At 38.3% G+C, this 16,851-nt stretch overlaps 1 pseudogene; it reads left to right on the top strand.

The window, feature by feature from the left end:
* The first annotated feature begins 14,012 nt into the window (after positions 1–14,012).
* On the top strand, positions 14,013–14,612 carry LOC123821130 (annotated as a pseudogene).
* The last annotated feature ends 2,239 nt before the right edge of the window (positions 14,613–16,851 follow it).

Genomic DNA, 16,851 nt, shown 5'->3' with positions numbered 1-16,851 from the left:
ATTTATTAATTTGACACTTATTTATTAGGAAGTGGCACAGTGGTGGTGTAGACCTAGGATTTGATATTGAACTATCAGGCTTTGAATCTTGCTTTTGTGTTTTATTAGCTATATAATCTTTGCCAAATAATCTAGGCCTTCTGGGAGTCTGTGTCCTCTTCTTTTTCTTTTTTAAAAAATCTTTTATTTTATTTTATTTTATTTTTTAGAGAGAGGGGAAAAGAGGGAGAAAAACAGGGAGAGAAACATCAGTGTGTGGTTGCCTCTCACACGCCCCTTATCGGGGATCTGGTCACAACCCAGGCATGTCCCCTGACTTGGAATCGAACCTGTGACCCTTTGGTTCACAGGCTGGAACTCAATCCACTGAGCCACACCAGCCAGGGCTGTGTCCTCTTCTTTAAAATGGTAATTATTACTCTTTCTCCTGCTAGCCTCCTTGAAAGGTTTAAAACTGCAAATCCCTGTAAAGTATTTACAACAACCACTGACACATAATAAGCATTCAATAAAAGAAGGCTTACATTATCCTGGATAGCAAAAGATGTGGTAAATACAGATATATCCTTGCTTTCATGAAGTTTCTGCTTCATCAGACTTTAAAAGGATGCTGATCTAAGAGGACTGATGCATTTTTTAGAAGTGGGAACACACCTCTTGATTTATATTGGTTAGTAAGAGCACATAGACTACAAATCCAAGATGGCTGCAGAGTAGCTGGAAGCTCTGTCTACTTCTTCCCAGACCTGTACTGGTCCTGCAGCTAAATCATAGAGCAATCAACTCAAAAATCTAACTGAGGGTGGATGGGAGCATGTGGGAGTGAGCGTGTACACAGATGAGTGAGCGGGGCATGTGTGTGAGTGGTCAAGGGCCTGCCTGCCTGCAGGGCACTTGGGAGTAGGAGGCCAGATTTCTCCTAGTGGAGCAGCTGCCATTGAAACTGCCCAACCTGGCATTTCAGGATGTCCAGAATTGGGGAGGGAGCCATTTTGAGGAATCTAAAATATCCTTCCTGGGAAGAAGCTACTAGAGTGCCTGCACATTGGTCCCAGCAGGGCCATATACCCTGCTGCTGCCAGGATTCTGGATACAGTGACTGTGGTACATACTGGGGAAGGAGCTGTTGCCTCCCTGGTCCTTTGTGCCATGAGAATATGAACAAGAAAGAATTTGACAGAGGAAGCTGCCATTTTGCTCAGGAGCTACAGGCTCTGGAGGTGGGGAGAGATAGCTAGGGAGCTGCTGGCTGCAAAAACAGCATGGCTGGAGCAGTCCTGCACAAGGCTGAGACTCACTGGAGAGAGTAGTGAGAGCAATCCACCACTGCCCCATGTTATAGTGTTGCTTCAGGACTCTTCCCAGCACCATCTGGGAGAGATCCAGAGAGAAACTTTATGTAAAATATTGGAGGCTCTGGCAGACTAGGGAGCCCTGACCAAGAGAGACTTTGTGTTCTTTGGGGAGGGTGAACATGAGGAGAACAGGTCCCCAGGGCTTGGTCCTGCTGTGAGAGGCCCACACAGAAACTCTTTTCAAAGAGGAGCTGAGGCATGACTCAAGACTATGCAGGGACACTGTTCTTGCATACAGTTGCCAGGAGTTGAGCACCTGAGATTACAGCCCCAGACAGGTCCCCTCACAGGCAGGCATGCCCAACAATCACCTGCAGGATTACAGGCTCTGCAGATCAATGAGGCCAGATTCATGAGTCTTCTGCTGGGTGCATATCTGCAGGAGAAAAAAAGAAACACTCTGAAAGGGCCCTTTATACTAGACACTATGAGCTACACTGTTCCTCAGACTTTGTTCCACTGAAACCAGCAGAAAAGAAAGATTAGAGACAGGCACAACAAAGGGGTGGGGGTGGTTTCAGGGCCCTGCCCAGCCTCTGTGCCTAGACAGAGCTGCTATCTGTGCCAAGCTAAAAAGAGCTTCCCCTTTTACACAGATTGGCTCCTCACAGGAAACAGACAACTAATTCACTACAAACTATACAACATTGGAAAGAATCTGGGACAGAACAAGTCGTGTGGCAAGGGAGTGAGAAAACTCTCCTACCATCTTCCCAGAAAGCTGAACAGCACCTCCTGGGGGGTAACCCAGAGTTCACACCCTCCTGATCAAACCAGAGGTGCTGTCTGGAGACAGATGGATAATGTATTGGCAGTACCCTTGGGTCATTAAAGGAACCACTACTGAGCCCTTGGCTGATGAAAAGCTGGCAGGGCAGAATAGTGGGGACCCACCAAAGCAGAAGGAGACAGCCAAAGACTATGGATCACTTGTAGTCTTTTTTTTTAAGATTTTATTTATTTATTTTTAGAGAGAGAAGGGAGGGAGATAGAGAGAGAGAGAGAAACATCAATGTGCGGTTGCTGGGAATCATGGCCTGCAACCCAGGCATGTGCCCTGACTGGGAATCGAACCTGCGACACTTTGGTTCACAGCCCATGCTCAATCCACTGAGCCACGTGATCCACTGACCCAGCCAGGGTGGATCACTTGTAGTCTTGAACAGGCTGCCTAGGGCCAGACTAGGACACCATCTGACATTACCTGAGTGGGTACAGAAAGAGAGGACAGTGGTAAACACTGGATTTTACAGAGGTGAATTCCACCATGAATTTCTGCATTATTTGTGTTATTTTCTCTCCTGCATAACCTTTTAACATTCATTTCTTTTCCTTCAAGTTTGTGTGTATTATCTCACTAGTTTTAAAATTTTAGTTTATTTCAAATCTCATATTTCTTCCTCACTTCTCTAACTCCATTTTACCTTCTTCTTCCCACTTCTTATGTTTTAAATTTCATTTTCTCTTGCTATGACTTGTTTATATTCTGCACTGTTTCTATTTCTCCCCCCTCTAGCCTCGAAAAACAATTTTCTTTGTCAATAGTCATCTTACATTCTTTTCCTGTACTTAAAATATCCTTATTCCCTCTCCACCTTTATCAATATTCAATCATTGGTTGTTGATACGGTGGCTGTTGTTTCATTTCTTCAATTTTATTCCTAGATCTTCATTGTTTTTGTATTTCAAGTCTAAAATTTTATCATTTCTCTCTTCTACTCCATTTTGCCTTTTCTTGCCCTTTCTTTTTCATTTTAAATTTTACTTTTTACCTGGATTATCCTAGTTTGAATTCCTCACTCTTAGTGTTTCTTCTTCCTCTATCCTCTAAAAATCACTTCTCTCCTCTAGGCATCTCATAAACTGTTTTTTATTTCTTTTTTCTTTCTCATTTCTAGTCCACCAGTATTAATCTTTGCTCACTTGTTGTTGATATTGCTGTGGTGGACACTTATCTATAATTTGGTTCCTAATTCTTAAATTATTGTTAAAAATGTATTTAAAATCTTGTACTGTAATCTTCACATTTCTTACTCCATTTTACCTTCTTGCCTTTCTTTTTAAAAATTACAATTTAGACTTCTGGCCAAGATGGAGGCATAGGTAGACACACTGCACCTCCTTGTACAACCAAAAGAAGGACAACAACAAACTTAAAAACAAAAAACCAGAGCTGACAGAAAATTTAACTGTATGGAAATCTGACAACCAAGGAGTTAAAGAAGAAACATTCATCCAGACTGGTAGGAGGGGCAGAGACCAGTAGTGAGTAGCCAGGCAGAGAGGACTTAGGCAAGGCAGCAACTGGAGGACTGGGATGGGCAAGGCTGCAGCTGGTGGACCCAGAGAGGAAGAGGATTGTGGACTGGGCAATCCCACATTCATGTGCAGACAACTGGGAAAACAACGGGGGAGTGAGACAGACCAGGCAACCCAGAGTTTCAGTTCAGGGAAATCAAGCCTCAAAGCTCTGGTTGAATATACCTGTGGGGGTTGAGGTGGCAGCAGGTGAAACTCACAGCCTCACAGGAGAGTTTGTTGGAGAGTACCACAGAATCCTAGAAACATACACAAACCCACTCACCTGGGAATCAGCACCAGAAGGACTCAATTTGACTGTGGGTAGTGGGGGAAGTGACTAAACACTGGCAGAGAGTGAAGTGCCATTGTTCTCTCTTGGACCCCTCCCCCACATACAGCATCACAACCCAGCAATGTGGGTTACCCTGCCCTGGTGAACACCTAAGGCTCCTCCCCTCAGTATGTAACAGGCACATCAAGACAAAAAAAAAAAATGGCTCAAATGAAAGAACAGATCAAAGCTCCAGAGAAAATATAACTACGTGATGAAGAGATAGCCAATCTACCAGATACGCAGTTCAAAACACTGGTAATCAGGATGCTCACAGAATTGGTTGAATTAGGTCACAAATTAGATGAAAAAATGAAGGCTATGCTAAGTGAAATAAAGGAAAATGTACAGGGAACCAATAAGTGATGGGAAGGAAACTGAGACTCAAATCAATGGTGTGGACCGGAAAGAAGAAAGCGATATTCAACCAGAAAAGAATGAAGAAATAAGAATGCAAAAAAATGAGGAGAAGCTTAGGAACCTCCAGAACATTGTTAAATGTTCCAGCATCCAAGTTATAGGGGTACCAGAAGGAGAAGAGGAAGAACAAGTGGAAAAGTTATTTGAACAAATAATAAAGGAGAACTTCCCCAATCTGGCAAAGGAAATAGACTTCTAGGAAGCACAGGAAGCTCAGAGAGTCCCAAAGAAGTTGGACCCAAGGAAGCACACAACAAGGCACATCAAAATTACGTTACCCAAGATTAAAGATAAGGAGAGAATCTCAAAAGCAGCAAGAGAAAAGAAGACAGTTACCTAAAAAGGAGTTCCCATAAGACTGTCAGCTAATTTCTGTAAAGAAATCTTGCAGGCAAGAAGGGGCTGGAAAGAAGTATTCCAAGTCATGAAAGGCAAGGACCTCTATCCAAGATTACTCTATCAAGCAAAGCTTTCATTTAGAATAGAAGGGCAGATACAGTGCTTCCCAGGCAAGGTCAAGTTAAATGAGTTAATTATCACCAAACCCTTATTATATGAAATGTTAAAAGGACTTATCTAAGAAAAAGAAGATCAAATGTATGAACAGTACAATGAAAACAAATGCACAGTTGTTAACAACCACACCTAAAAGAAAACCAAACTAAACAAACAACTAGAACAGGAACAGAATCACAGAAATGGAGATCACATGGAGGGTTATCAGTGGGGGAGTGGGAGGGGGAGAAAAAGGGAAAAGTTACAGAGAATAAGTAGCATAAATGGTATGTACAAAATAGACAGGGGAAGGTTAAGAATAGTATAGGAAATGTAGAAGCCAAAGAACTTATATGTATGACCCATGGACATGAATAAAGGAGGGGGGGATGTGTGTGGGAGGAGGTGTGAAAGGTGGAAGGGCATAAAGGGGGGAAATGGGACAACTCTAATAGCATAATCAATAAAATATATTAAAATATTGCAATTTAAATTCTATTTTTTCTTTCTTCAGTTTCTTTGTATTCCCTAATCTTATTATTTCCCCTCCAACTCTATCAAAATCATTTTTTCTTTCAGTTAGTCATCTCATATTCACTTTTCTTTCTTGTATTAGTCTTAAACTCTTTATACCTTTATTAATATTTGCTCATTTGCTGTTGATAGTGTGGTTGTGGGTGGGCTTATTACTGAAAGTGGTGGTTTTGTTTCCTGGGTTTTTTTTTTTTTGTTCTGGCAGCTCTTGTACAACAGCATAAAAAACATGGTGGGTGGTGTGACTCTCAGTCAGTCAGACAGAGGGAAGAACAGCAAATATGACCGAGCAACAACCAAAACCCAATTACAAGAAAGCCCACACAAATGGCATAAAGGGAATCCCAAGAGCATCCATCTCAGGAGACCAAGAAGACTGCACCACAGAGTCCCACAGGACTCCTACCACAAAAGGTCACACAATGAAGAGAAGCAGTCAAAGAAGATTAATCTAATATGCAGGATCAAACAAGCAAAGTCACCTAAAATGGGGAGACAAAGAACCTCCAACTGAAAGGAAAGGATGATTCCCAGAAAGAGTGCTAAGTGAAATTGAGGCAAGCAATCTATCAGACATTAATTTCGAAATAATGGTTGTAAGGATGTTCCAGAAGCTCAGTGAATACTACAAGGAATTTACGGGGAACTATGTCAGTATGAAAAAGGACACACAAACTATCAATAAGATCCAGGAGGAAATGAAGAATAAAGTATCCAAAAGGAAGAACACAAAAGAAGGAATTAAAAGCAGGCTAGATGAAGCAGAAAATCGAATCAGTGAGATGGAGGACAAGGTAGAAAAAAACTCCCAAAAAGAACAAGGAAATGAAAAAAGACTCAAATACAAATAAGAGAGTTTAAGGGAGCTTCAGGACAACATAAAACATAAAAATATTCATACCATAGGGATACCAAAAGGAGAATAAAAATAACAAGTGATAGAAAACCAATTTGAAAAAGTAATAACAGAGAAAACACTAACCTGATGAAGGAAGAAGTCACACAAAACCAGGAAGCACAGAGAGTCCCAATCAAGAGGAACCCAAAGAGGCCCACTCCAAGACACATATTAATTCAAAAGGCAAAATTTAAAGACAAAGAGAGAACCTTAAAGGCAACAAGGGATAAACAGAAAGTAACATACAAGGGAGCCCTGATAAGACTGTCAGCTGCCTTCTCAACAGAAACATTACAAACTAGAAGGGAATGGGAAGAAGTATTCAAAGTAATGAAAATCAAAGGCTTGCAAACAAGACTACCCTACCCAGCAAGGCTCTCCATTAAAATGGAAGGGGAAATAAGGAGTTTCCCAAACAAAACATGGGTAAAAGAACACACCACCCCCAAATCAGCACTGCAAGATATGCTAAAGGGACTGTTTAAGAAGAGGAAGAAAAAGAGTGAATTGGGGGAGGACACAGATACACAGGGAAAAATGGCAATGAATAAGTACCTATCAATAATAATCTTAATGTAAATGGATTAAATGCTCCAGTCAAAAGACATAGAGTAGCAGAATGGATAAGAAAACATGATGCACACATATGCTGCCTACAAATGGCCCACTTCAGAACAAAAGATGTACACAGACTGAAAGTGACAAATTAGAAAAAAAAAAATTCCAAGCAAATGGACAGAAAAAGTAAAGCTGGGGTAGTGACACTTATATCAGACAAAATAGACTTCAAAACAAAGGCCATAAAAAAAGACAAAGAAGGACACTTCATAAGTCTCAAGGGAAGAATCCATCAAGAAGACATAAATATTATACACATATATGCACCCAATATAGGAGCACCCAAATATATAATGAAAATCTTGAAAGACTTGAAGAAAGATATAGACAGCAACACACTTATACTAAGAGATTATAACACCCCACTGTCAAAAATGGGTAGACCTTTCAAACAAAATATCAACAAGGATATTGTGGCATTAAACAATGCCCTAGATCGAATGGACTTAACTTATATATATACAAAGCACTTTTCATCCCAAAGAAGAAAAATGCACATTCTTTTCAAATACACATGTAACATTTCAAAGATAGACCACTTGATAGTACTCAAAGCAAACCTCAACAGATTCAAGAAATATGAAATAATATGAAGCATTTTCTCAGACCACAAGGGCCTGAAACTAGGAACCAGCCTCAAGGAAAAAACTCAAAATCACTCAAATTTGTAGAGATTGAATGGCATGCTATTAAACAATGATTGGGCTTAGAATGAGATTAAGGAAGAAATCAAAAATTTCTGGAAACAAAGGAAAATGAACACACAACACTCTAAAAACTCATGGGATGCAGCAAGGCAGTCTTGAGAAGGAAATTCATAGTCATACAGGCCTACCTAAAAAAGATAGAAACATTTCAAATAAACAACCTAAGGCTGCACCTTCAAGAACTGGAGGAACAACAACAAACAAAGCCCAGACAGAGTAGAAGGAAGGAAATAACCAAGATCAGAGCAAAATTAAATTACATAGAGACTAAAAGCAAAATTAAAAGGATCAAGAAATCCAAGATTCTTTGAAAAGATAAAAAAATTGACAAGCCTTTAAGAAGACTCATCAAGAAAACAAGAGATGGAGTCAAATAAATAAAATCATAAATTAAGAGGATAAATTACAACTCGTACCATGAAAATACAAAGAATTGTAAGAAATTACTATGAAGAACAGTATGTTATGATATTTGAAAACCTGTGTGAAATGGACAAAGTTCTAGAAAAATATAATCTTCCAAAACTCAGTGAAGAAGAAGTAGAAAGCCTGAACAGACCAATAACAGCTGATGAAATTGAAGCAGTAATAAAAAAACTCCCAGCACACAAAAGCCCTGGACAGGATAGTTTCACAGGAGAAGTTCACAAAATATTTAGGGAAGAGCTAACCCCCATCTTTCACAGAATATTCCAAAAATTCCAAGAAGATGGAAAACTCCCAAACTCTTTTTATGAAGTCAGCATCATACTAATCCCAAAATGAATAAAGACAAAACAAACAAAGAAAACTACAGGCAAATACTGATGATGAACATAGATGCTAAAATCCTCAACAAAATATTGGCAAACTGCATCCAGCAATACATTAAAAATAATCATCGACCATGATCAAGTGGGATTCATCCCAGGGATGCAAGGATGGTACAATATTTACAAATCAATAAACATAATGCATAACATAAACAAAAGGAAAGGTAAAAATCACATGATCACGTCAATAGATGTGGAAAAAGCATTTGATAAGGCACAGTACCAATTTATGATAAAAACACTCAGCAAAGTGGGAGTAGAGGGAGCATTCCTCAACATAATGAAGGCCATATATGAGAGACCTACAGCCAACATCATACTCAGTGGGCAAAAACTAAAAGCTTTCCAATGAAGAAAGGACATCCACTTTCACAACTTCTATTCAACATAGTATTGGAAGTCCCAGCTAAAGCAATCATACAAGAAAGAGAAATAAAAGCATCCAAATTGAAAAAGAGGAAGCAAAACTGTCATTGTTTGCAGATGACAACGGTGTACATAGAAAGTCTTAGACTTTTGCACAAAACCAACTCCACCTGATGAGTGATTTTGGCAAAATAGCTGGATACAAAGTCAATATTCAGAAATCAAAGGCATTTTTGTACACCAACAATGAAATATAAGAAACAGAAATTGGGGGGGAGGGATTCCACTTGACAGAGCAACAAGAAAAACAAAATACCTAGGAATAAACCTAACCAAGGAGGTAAAAAACTTGTACTCAGAAAACTAGACAACACTGAAGAAAGAAATTAAGGAAGATACAAACAAATGGAAACATATACTGTGCTCATGGATCAGAAAAATTAACATCATCAAAATGTCCATACTATCCAAAGCAATTTATAGATTCAGTACAATCTCTGTTAGAATACCAATGATATATTTCACAGATATAGAACGAACATTTCAAAAATTAATGTGGAACCACAAATGACCCTGAATAGCCACAGCCATTTTGAGAAAGAACAGCAAAGTAGGAGCGATTACAATACCTGACATCAAACTATACTACAAGGCCAGGATAATCAAAACAGTCTGGTATTGGCATAAGAACAGATATAGATCAATGGAACAGAATAGAGAGCTCAAAATAAACCCAATAATAAACCCAATTATTTACTGGGTAAATAATTTACCCATAATTGGGTAAACAAACTCAATATTGTTGTTTATTGTTAATTTATAAACAACAATAAATTAATTTTCTATCATCAATTAATATTCAACAAAGGGAGTAGAAGCATAAAATGGAGTAAAAACAGCCTCTTTAACAAATGGTGTTGGGAGGTCAGGACAGCCACATGCAAAAAAATGAAACTTGACCACCAACTTACACCATACACAAAAATAAACTCAACATTGATAAAACACTTAAATAGAAGTTATGACATCATAAAAGTCCTAGGGAAGAACATAGGAAAATCTGAGATATTCTAAGCAGCGATATTTTCACTAATATGTCCCCTAAAGCAAGAGACATAAAGGAATGAATAAACAAATAGGACTTCATTCAAATAAAAAGATTCTGCATAGCTTAAGAAAACACCAGCAAAATGAAAAATGAACCAACTGTATGGGAAAATGTATTTGCAAATGACACCTAGGACAAGGGTTCGATCTCCACAGTATATAAAGAACACATACAACTCCACTCCAGGAAGAAATACAACCCAATTAAAAAATGGGTAAAGGAGTTGAACAGACACTTCTCCAAGGACATACAGAGGGTCCAGAGACATATGAAAAGATGCTCAGCATCACTAGCCATCAGAGAGATGCAAATTAAAACCACAGTGAGATACCATTTCACACCAGTCAGAATGGCCATCATGAACAAATCAACAAAATCCAATGCCTGCAAGGTTGTGGAGAAAAGAGAAGCCTAGTACACTGTTGGTGGAAATGCAGACTGGGGCAGCCACTGTGGAAAACAGTATGGAATTTCCTTGAAAAACTAACAATGGATCTGCATTTTGACCCAGCAATTCCACTGCTGGGATTATACCCTAAGAAACCCGAAACACCAATCCAAAAGAACCTTTGCACCTCAATGTTCATAGCCATGCAATTTACAATAGCCAAGTGCTGGAAGCAGCCTAAGTGCCCTTCAGTAAATGAATGAATCAATAAAATGTGGGACATTTACACAACAGAATTCTATGCAGCAGAAAGAAAGGAGGTGCTCCTAACCTTTGTGACATTATGGATTGATCTGGAGAGCATTATGCTAAGTGAAATAAGCTAGACGGTGAAACACAAATATCATATGATTTCACCTATAAGTGGAACCTAATCAAGAAACAAATGAGCAGAAAATATAGGCAGAGACATTGAAATCAAGAACAAACTGAGAGTAACTAGAAGGGTGGAGGGGATAATGGGGTAATAAAGGGGAAGGGTCATGGAGGAACATGTATAAAGGACACATGGGCAAAATCAAAGGGGGTAGGATTGAGGTGGGGAGATGGGGATGGGTGGGACTGGCATGAGTGGTGGTAGGAAAATGGAGACTACTGTACTTGAACAACAATTTAAAAAATAAAATAAGAAAATATTCTAAATATGAGTTTTAGCATATGTATTTTTGCAAATGTTTTCTTCCTGCCTGTGGCTTGCTTTTTTATTTTTATTCTTACATATAATTTTTACATCTGCATTCTTTTATTACCATGGAAGACAAATTTGTAGCAGAAATGGCTATATGTATCCTTTGCCCCAAAACTATAGGGTAATAATTATTCAATTCAGAGATATAATCTTTTGAATAATATTTTAAGGCTAGTACACACCAACAATCCAGAGATGAAATCCTCTACATAGATTGATTTACTTTTATAACACTGTTTTTCAGGGAGCAAAATCTTTTAATTTTGATGAAGGGAAATTTAACATTTTTCTTTTATACTTCATGTCTCTGTATCCTACTTAAGAAAGCTTTGCCAGAACCACTGTGACAAAGATTTTCTCCTTTGCTTATATTAGATATTTTAAGGTGTTGTCCTTATATTTAGATCTATGATCTCTTTCTAGTTAGTTTTAAATATGGTGTGAGATAAAGGTCAAGGTTTATTTTTCTGCATTTGAATATCCAGTTTGTTGAGCAGAACATCTTTTTGCAATTACACTGTTTTGGCATTTGTGTTGAAAGCAAATTAACTATATAAGTGTGGGTCTATTTCTCAGCTCTGTATTGTGTTCCATTGAACTATATGTCTGTCTTTAATACAATACCACAATGTGTTGATTATAGTAGCTTTATAATGTCTTGAAATCAAATAATATAAATTCTCCAAATTTTAGTTTTGCAAATTTTTTTGGCTATTCTAGTTTTTCTTTATTTGCATTTCTATATAGAATTTCAAATCAACTTGTGAATTTCCACACACACACACACACACACACACACACACACACACATACAAACTGCCGGAACTTTTGATTGTGATTGCATTGAATGTATAGATCAATTTGGAGATAGTTACCATCTTAACAATATTGAGTCTTCTGATCTATGAATACCTTATTTTTCTATATTTATTTAGGTCTTCTTTAAGTTTTTTAGTAATATTTGGTAGTTTTCAGTGTACAGGATACACAGATTGTTTCTTTAATTTATGCTTAGGTGTTCCAATTTTTTGATACTAGTGTAAATGGTATTTTTTAAAATTTAAATTTCCAATTGTTTTTTGCTGCAATATGGCAGTACAATCACTTTTGTATCTCACAACCTTGATAAACTCATTTACTAGTTCTAGTAGCTTTTTAAAATAAACTTCTTAAGATTTGTACCTAGACAATCATGTCATCTGTGAATAAAGAGTGTTTCAGTTCTTTCCAGTTTCAGTATCTCCTTCCCCCCTTTCTTGCCTTACTTTACTGGCTAGGACTTCCAGTGCAATGCTGTAAAGAAATAGTGAAAACATACATTTTTGCCTCTTTTCTCATCTTAGAGAGAAAGCAGTCAGTCTTTTACCATTAAGTTTAATCTTAGCTGTAGGTTTTTCACAGATGCCCTTTTCACGTTGTGGAGGTTCTCTTTCTTATTCCCAGTTTGCCAAGAGTTTTTATTGCAAATAATTGTATTTTTATTAAGTACTTTTTCTGGATCCATTAGAATGATTATATCTAAGTTTCTTTTTAAGTCTGTCAACATGGTGAGTTGAAATGATTGATTTCCAAATACTAAGCCATTTTGTATTTTTGGGATAAACTCCATATGTTATTTATTATCCTGTTTCTATGTTCATGAGAACTGTTGTTTGTTATTTTCTTATAATATCTTTTTATTCTTATAAGCCTTGAGTGGTTTTATATCTGGTAATACCTTATAGAAATTGTTAGGAAATGTTACATCATTTTTCTGAAAATTTCTGCGTAGAATTTGTATCAAGTGTTTCTTGAATCCTTGGTAGAATTCACCAGCAAATCTATCTGGGTCTTGAGTTTCCTTTGTGGGAATTTTTTAAAACTATAAGTTAAAATTCTTTAATCAATATAAGACTATTCTTTTTATATTTGTTTTTGAGTGAGTTTGGTTAGTGTCTTTCAAAGAATTATCTTTCACTTAATTTTTCAAATTTATGGGCATTAAGTTGTTTGTAATATATCTGTATTGTCTTTTTTTAAATGTTGACACTCTTACAGTAGTGTCAACAGTACAGGGAGTGGGAGTGATGCCCCACTTGCCTGCCTCCACTCATCCCCCACCCCCTTCCCTCCTGCTGTCACCACACTGTTGTTCATGTCCATGAGTAATGCATATATGTTCTTCAGCTAATGCCTTCACCTTTTTTCATCTGGTCCTTGCCTCCCCTCTCCCCTTTGACAGCTGTTTCTCCATTCCGCACATCTATGCCTCTGTTTTTGTAAGGTCTATAGTGACATCTCTCTTTTCATTTCTGAATTTTCTGTCTTGCCGTATCCTTTCTCTTTTTAAAAGTTTATTAACAGATTTATAAATTACATTGTTCTTTTCAATGGAAACAAGTTTGAATTTCATTGATTTTTTTCTCTGATGGTTTTCTGTTCACAATGTCATTTATTTCTCCTGTTATTTTATTTTATTTTTTAAATCCTAACTTGAGGATATATTTATTCATTTTAGAATGACAGGAAAAGAGAGAGGGAAGGAGGAAGGGAGGGAAGCAGGGATAGAGAAATATTGATGTGAGAGAGAAACATTGACCAGCTGCCTCCTGGATGCACCTTGACCAGGGATAAAACCTACAACCTAGGTATGTGACCTGACTGGGAATCCAACCCCACAACCTTCTGTTGTGTGGGAAAACACTTTAGCAAACTAAGCCACCTGGCTCTCATTCTTTCTTCTTTTTTAATGGATTCAATGCTATAAATTTTCCTGCACATACTGCTTTAGCTTCATTCTCCAAATTTGATATGTAGTATTTTCATTTTTTAAGTCAAAAATATTTTCAAATTTCCCTTGTGATTTCTTTGACTGATGGATTATGTAGAAGTATGCTGTTTGGTCTGAGCCCCTGCTGGAATTGTGCAGGTCCTACTTGGGCAGCTGCAGACATGTGCAGGATGCCCTCAAAGAAGGAAGCCCCATTTGCCAAGGCCACATTGTGGACAGTGAGGAGAGCAAACCTGGTTCTGCTTAGGCTGTTCTTGAACAGTGGTTGAGTGGATGGGGACTGCAGGAACAGTTATGGCATCACACTACTCATGGTCACCTCCTATGTTTGTCACATAGATGGTATGATGGAACTCATTCTCCAAGGAACAGATATCAATCTCAAGTCATGTAAAACTGCCTTGTTCTTTGCTGCCCAGCAAGGCTATAATGACATCGTGAGATTTCTCTTTGAATTTGGAGCATCCACTAAAGTTAGGACCAAAGACAGATTTGCTGCCCTATTAGTCACAAGTCAGTATGGGCACATGCAAGTGGTCAGTACCTTGCTGAAGCATGGAGCCAGCATCCATGAGCAGATTTATGATGGAGCCACTGCACTATCCCTAATTTCTCAAGGTGGTAACTTGGTTATTACTCAATTATTATTGTTTTCTCTGGATTTTGCCTCAGATGGGCCACAGAAAGATGATGAGGGTGATGCTGTCTGCGTGGAGCAACATCATGATGCTGCCCGATATAATGGTAAACAGCATCACTGAAAGCAGCCATCAAAGTGACCCAGGGAGGTGAGTGGAGACCCAAATATAAGAGCTTTAAACATAAATCTCTTAGAAGAAAACATAGGAGCAAATAGTCATAATCTTGGGTTTTGACACTAAAAGCACCAACAACAAAACATACATAAATTTGATTTCATAAAATTTTAAAACTTTTGTATACTATCTTAATAGGTCACAATAAAAAATAGAAAAGACAACCTCTAGAATAGGAGAAACTATTTACAAATCATTTGTGTAATAAGAATCTAGTATCCAGAATTTATAAAGAAATTTTACAACTTGCCAACAAAAAGACAAATAATCCGGTTTATAAATGAGCAAAGGACTGAAATAGAATTTCTCCAAAGAAGTTATAAAAATGGCTCACAGGCATATTTGTCCAATATAATTAGTCTTAGGAAATGCAAATCAAAATCACAAAGACACACCACTTCACACCTGCTCAGATGACTATAATTTTAAAAAATGAAAATAACTTTTGGCAACCATGTGGAAAATTGAAGTCCTCATACATTGCTTGTAGGTGATGTATGCCTAAAAAATGGTGCAATCACTATGGGAAAGAATTTGGAGGTTCCTCAAAATGTGTAACATAGAATTACTGGATAATCTGTGTCTTATTTCAGCCTGCTATATAACAAAGTACCCTAGGCTGGGTGGCTTACAAACACAGAAACTTATTTATCATAGTTCTGGAGGATAGGGAGTCTAGGAGATCAAGGCGTTAATGGATTCTGTGTCTGGTGAGAACTTGTTTTCTGATTCATAGGTGACTGTCTTCTTGCTGTGTCCATTCATGGCACAAGGAACAAGGGAACTGTCTGGGGTCTCTTATTTAAGGCACTAATCCCATTCATGAGGACTCTACCCGCAAGACCTAATCATCTCCAAAAGGCTGTACCTCTAAATAAATTGGGGATTAGGTGTCAACATATTAATTGTTTGTGGAAACATTCAGTCTAGCAATTCGACTTCTAGGTATATATTCAAGTGACATAAAATATATATGTCCACACAAAAACTTGTACACAAGTGTTCATAGCAGCACCATTCACAATAGCCAAGAGGTGCAGACAATCCAAACATCCATCACTTGATGTATAGATAAACAAATGTTTCCTTATAATGGGATATTATTCAGCCATAACTAGGAATAAAATATTAATACATGGTACTACTATGGATGAATCTCCAAAATATGGTATGTGAATGGAGCCAGACACAAAGGCTACACACAATGTATCATTCCATTTACATATGCAGAATAGACAAACTCATAAAAACAGAAAGAAAACTAATGGTTGCTAGTGGCTGGGGAGAAGGCAAAATGAGGAATGACTGCTTAATGGGACAGGATTTCCTTTTTGTTGGGAACCGCCCTGACTGGTATCAGAAGCTGAAACCCCCGCCTAGGCTAAGGCAAGGGAACTCCCTTGGAACTGTAAGCCAGCAAGGAGACAAAAGCTTATCTCCCTGGCAAGAATGCTGCTTCTGCTGCTTTATTCATGACTGAACCCCAAAAAGCTTTGTCGGTTAGCCAAAGATGGGTAAGATTCCCTACGGGGGGAACGACCTAAGACAGGCACGATCACTTTGGGAGGCCCCCCAAAAGAAGGACTTGGGGGGCTGCAGCAAAAGGGGGTGATAGACCCTCGCTCCTCGGCTTTGACATAGCCTGATTTCTCAGCGTCTGGGAGAAAACCTCCTTGTCTCCCAGTTGCCTTAGTTCCCTTGCTCCACCTAAGCCTGAAACAATGACAGGGTGGTGCAGCTCGGTACTGAGAAGTGTAGATTCCCCGGGCTGATCAGGCCTAAGAAAGAACATGTAAATTACTGTGAAACCTTCTTTGTTTAGAATGCTCTCAGTTGAATGAGAAGGGTCTTAGGAGGAAGTTATTTTGTTCCTCAGTCTTACAGCTCTTTGACCCCCAACTCAATAGACCGGCAGAGTTCTTTGTTTTCTATGATTCCTTACTTCCCCTAATGAGTACTGTACTTTACCTGAATTATTATGCAAAATGAGCCCAATAAAAGCAGGTATGGACTGTAAATCGGCGCGCTCCTCACTAGAAGGGGTGGCCATTTCGTCCCTACTTCTCCACAGAAACTAGTTTGTCTCTGTGCATGTTTTTTCTCGCATGTTTATCGTCGAGCCATCCACAGCGTTCCATGATCACTGCTGGCCGGTGACCCACGCAACACCTTTTGAAGTGAGAAA

This window comes from Phyllostomus hastatus, unplaced genomic scaffold, assembly GCF_019186645.2.
Source record: "Phyllostomus hastatus isolate PE091 unplaced genomic scaffold, TTU_PhHast_1.1 phas_contig_38, whole genome shotgun sequence".
NCBI classification, from domain to species: Eukaryota; Metazoa; Chordata; class Mammalia; order Chiroptera; family Phyllostomidae; genus Phyllostomus; species Phyllostomus hastatus.
Note: the sequence above shows the minus strand (reverse complement) of the source record. Positions and strands in the feature narration are given on the sequence as shown.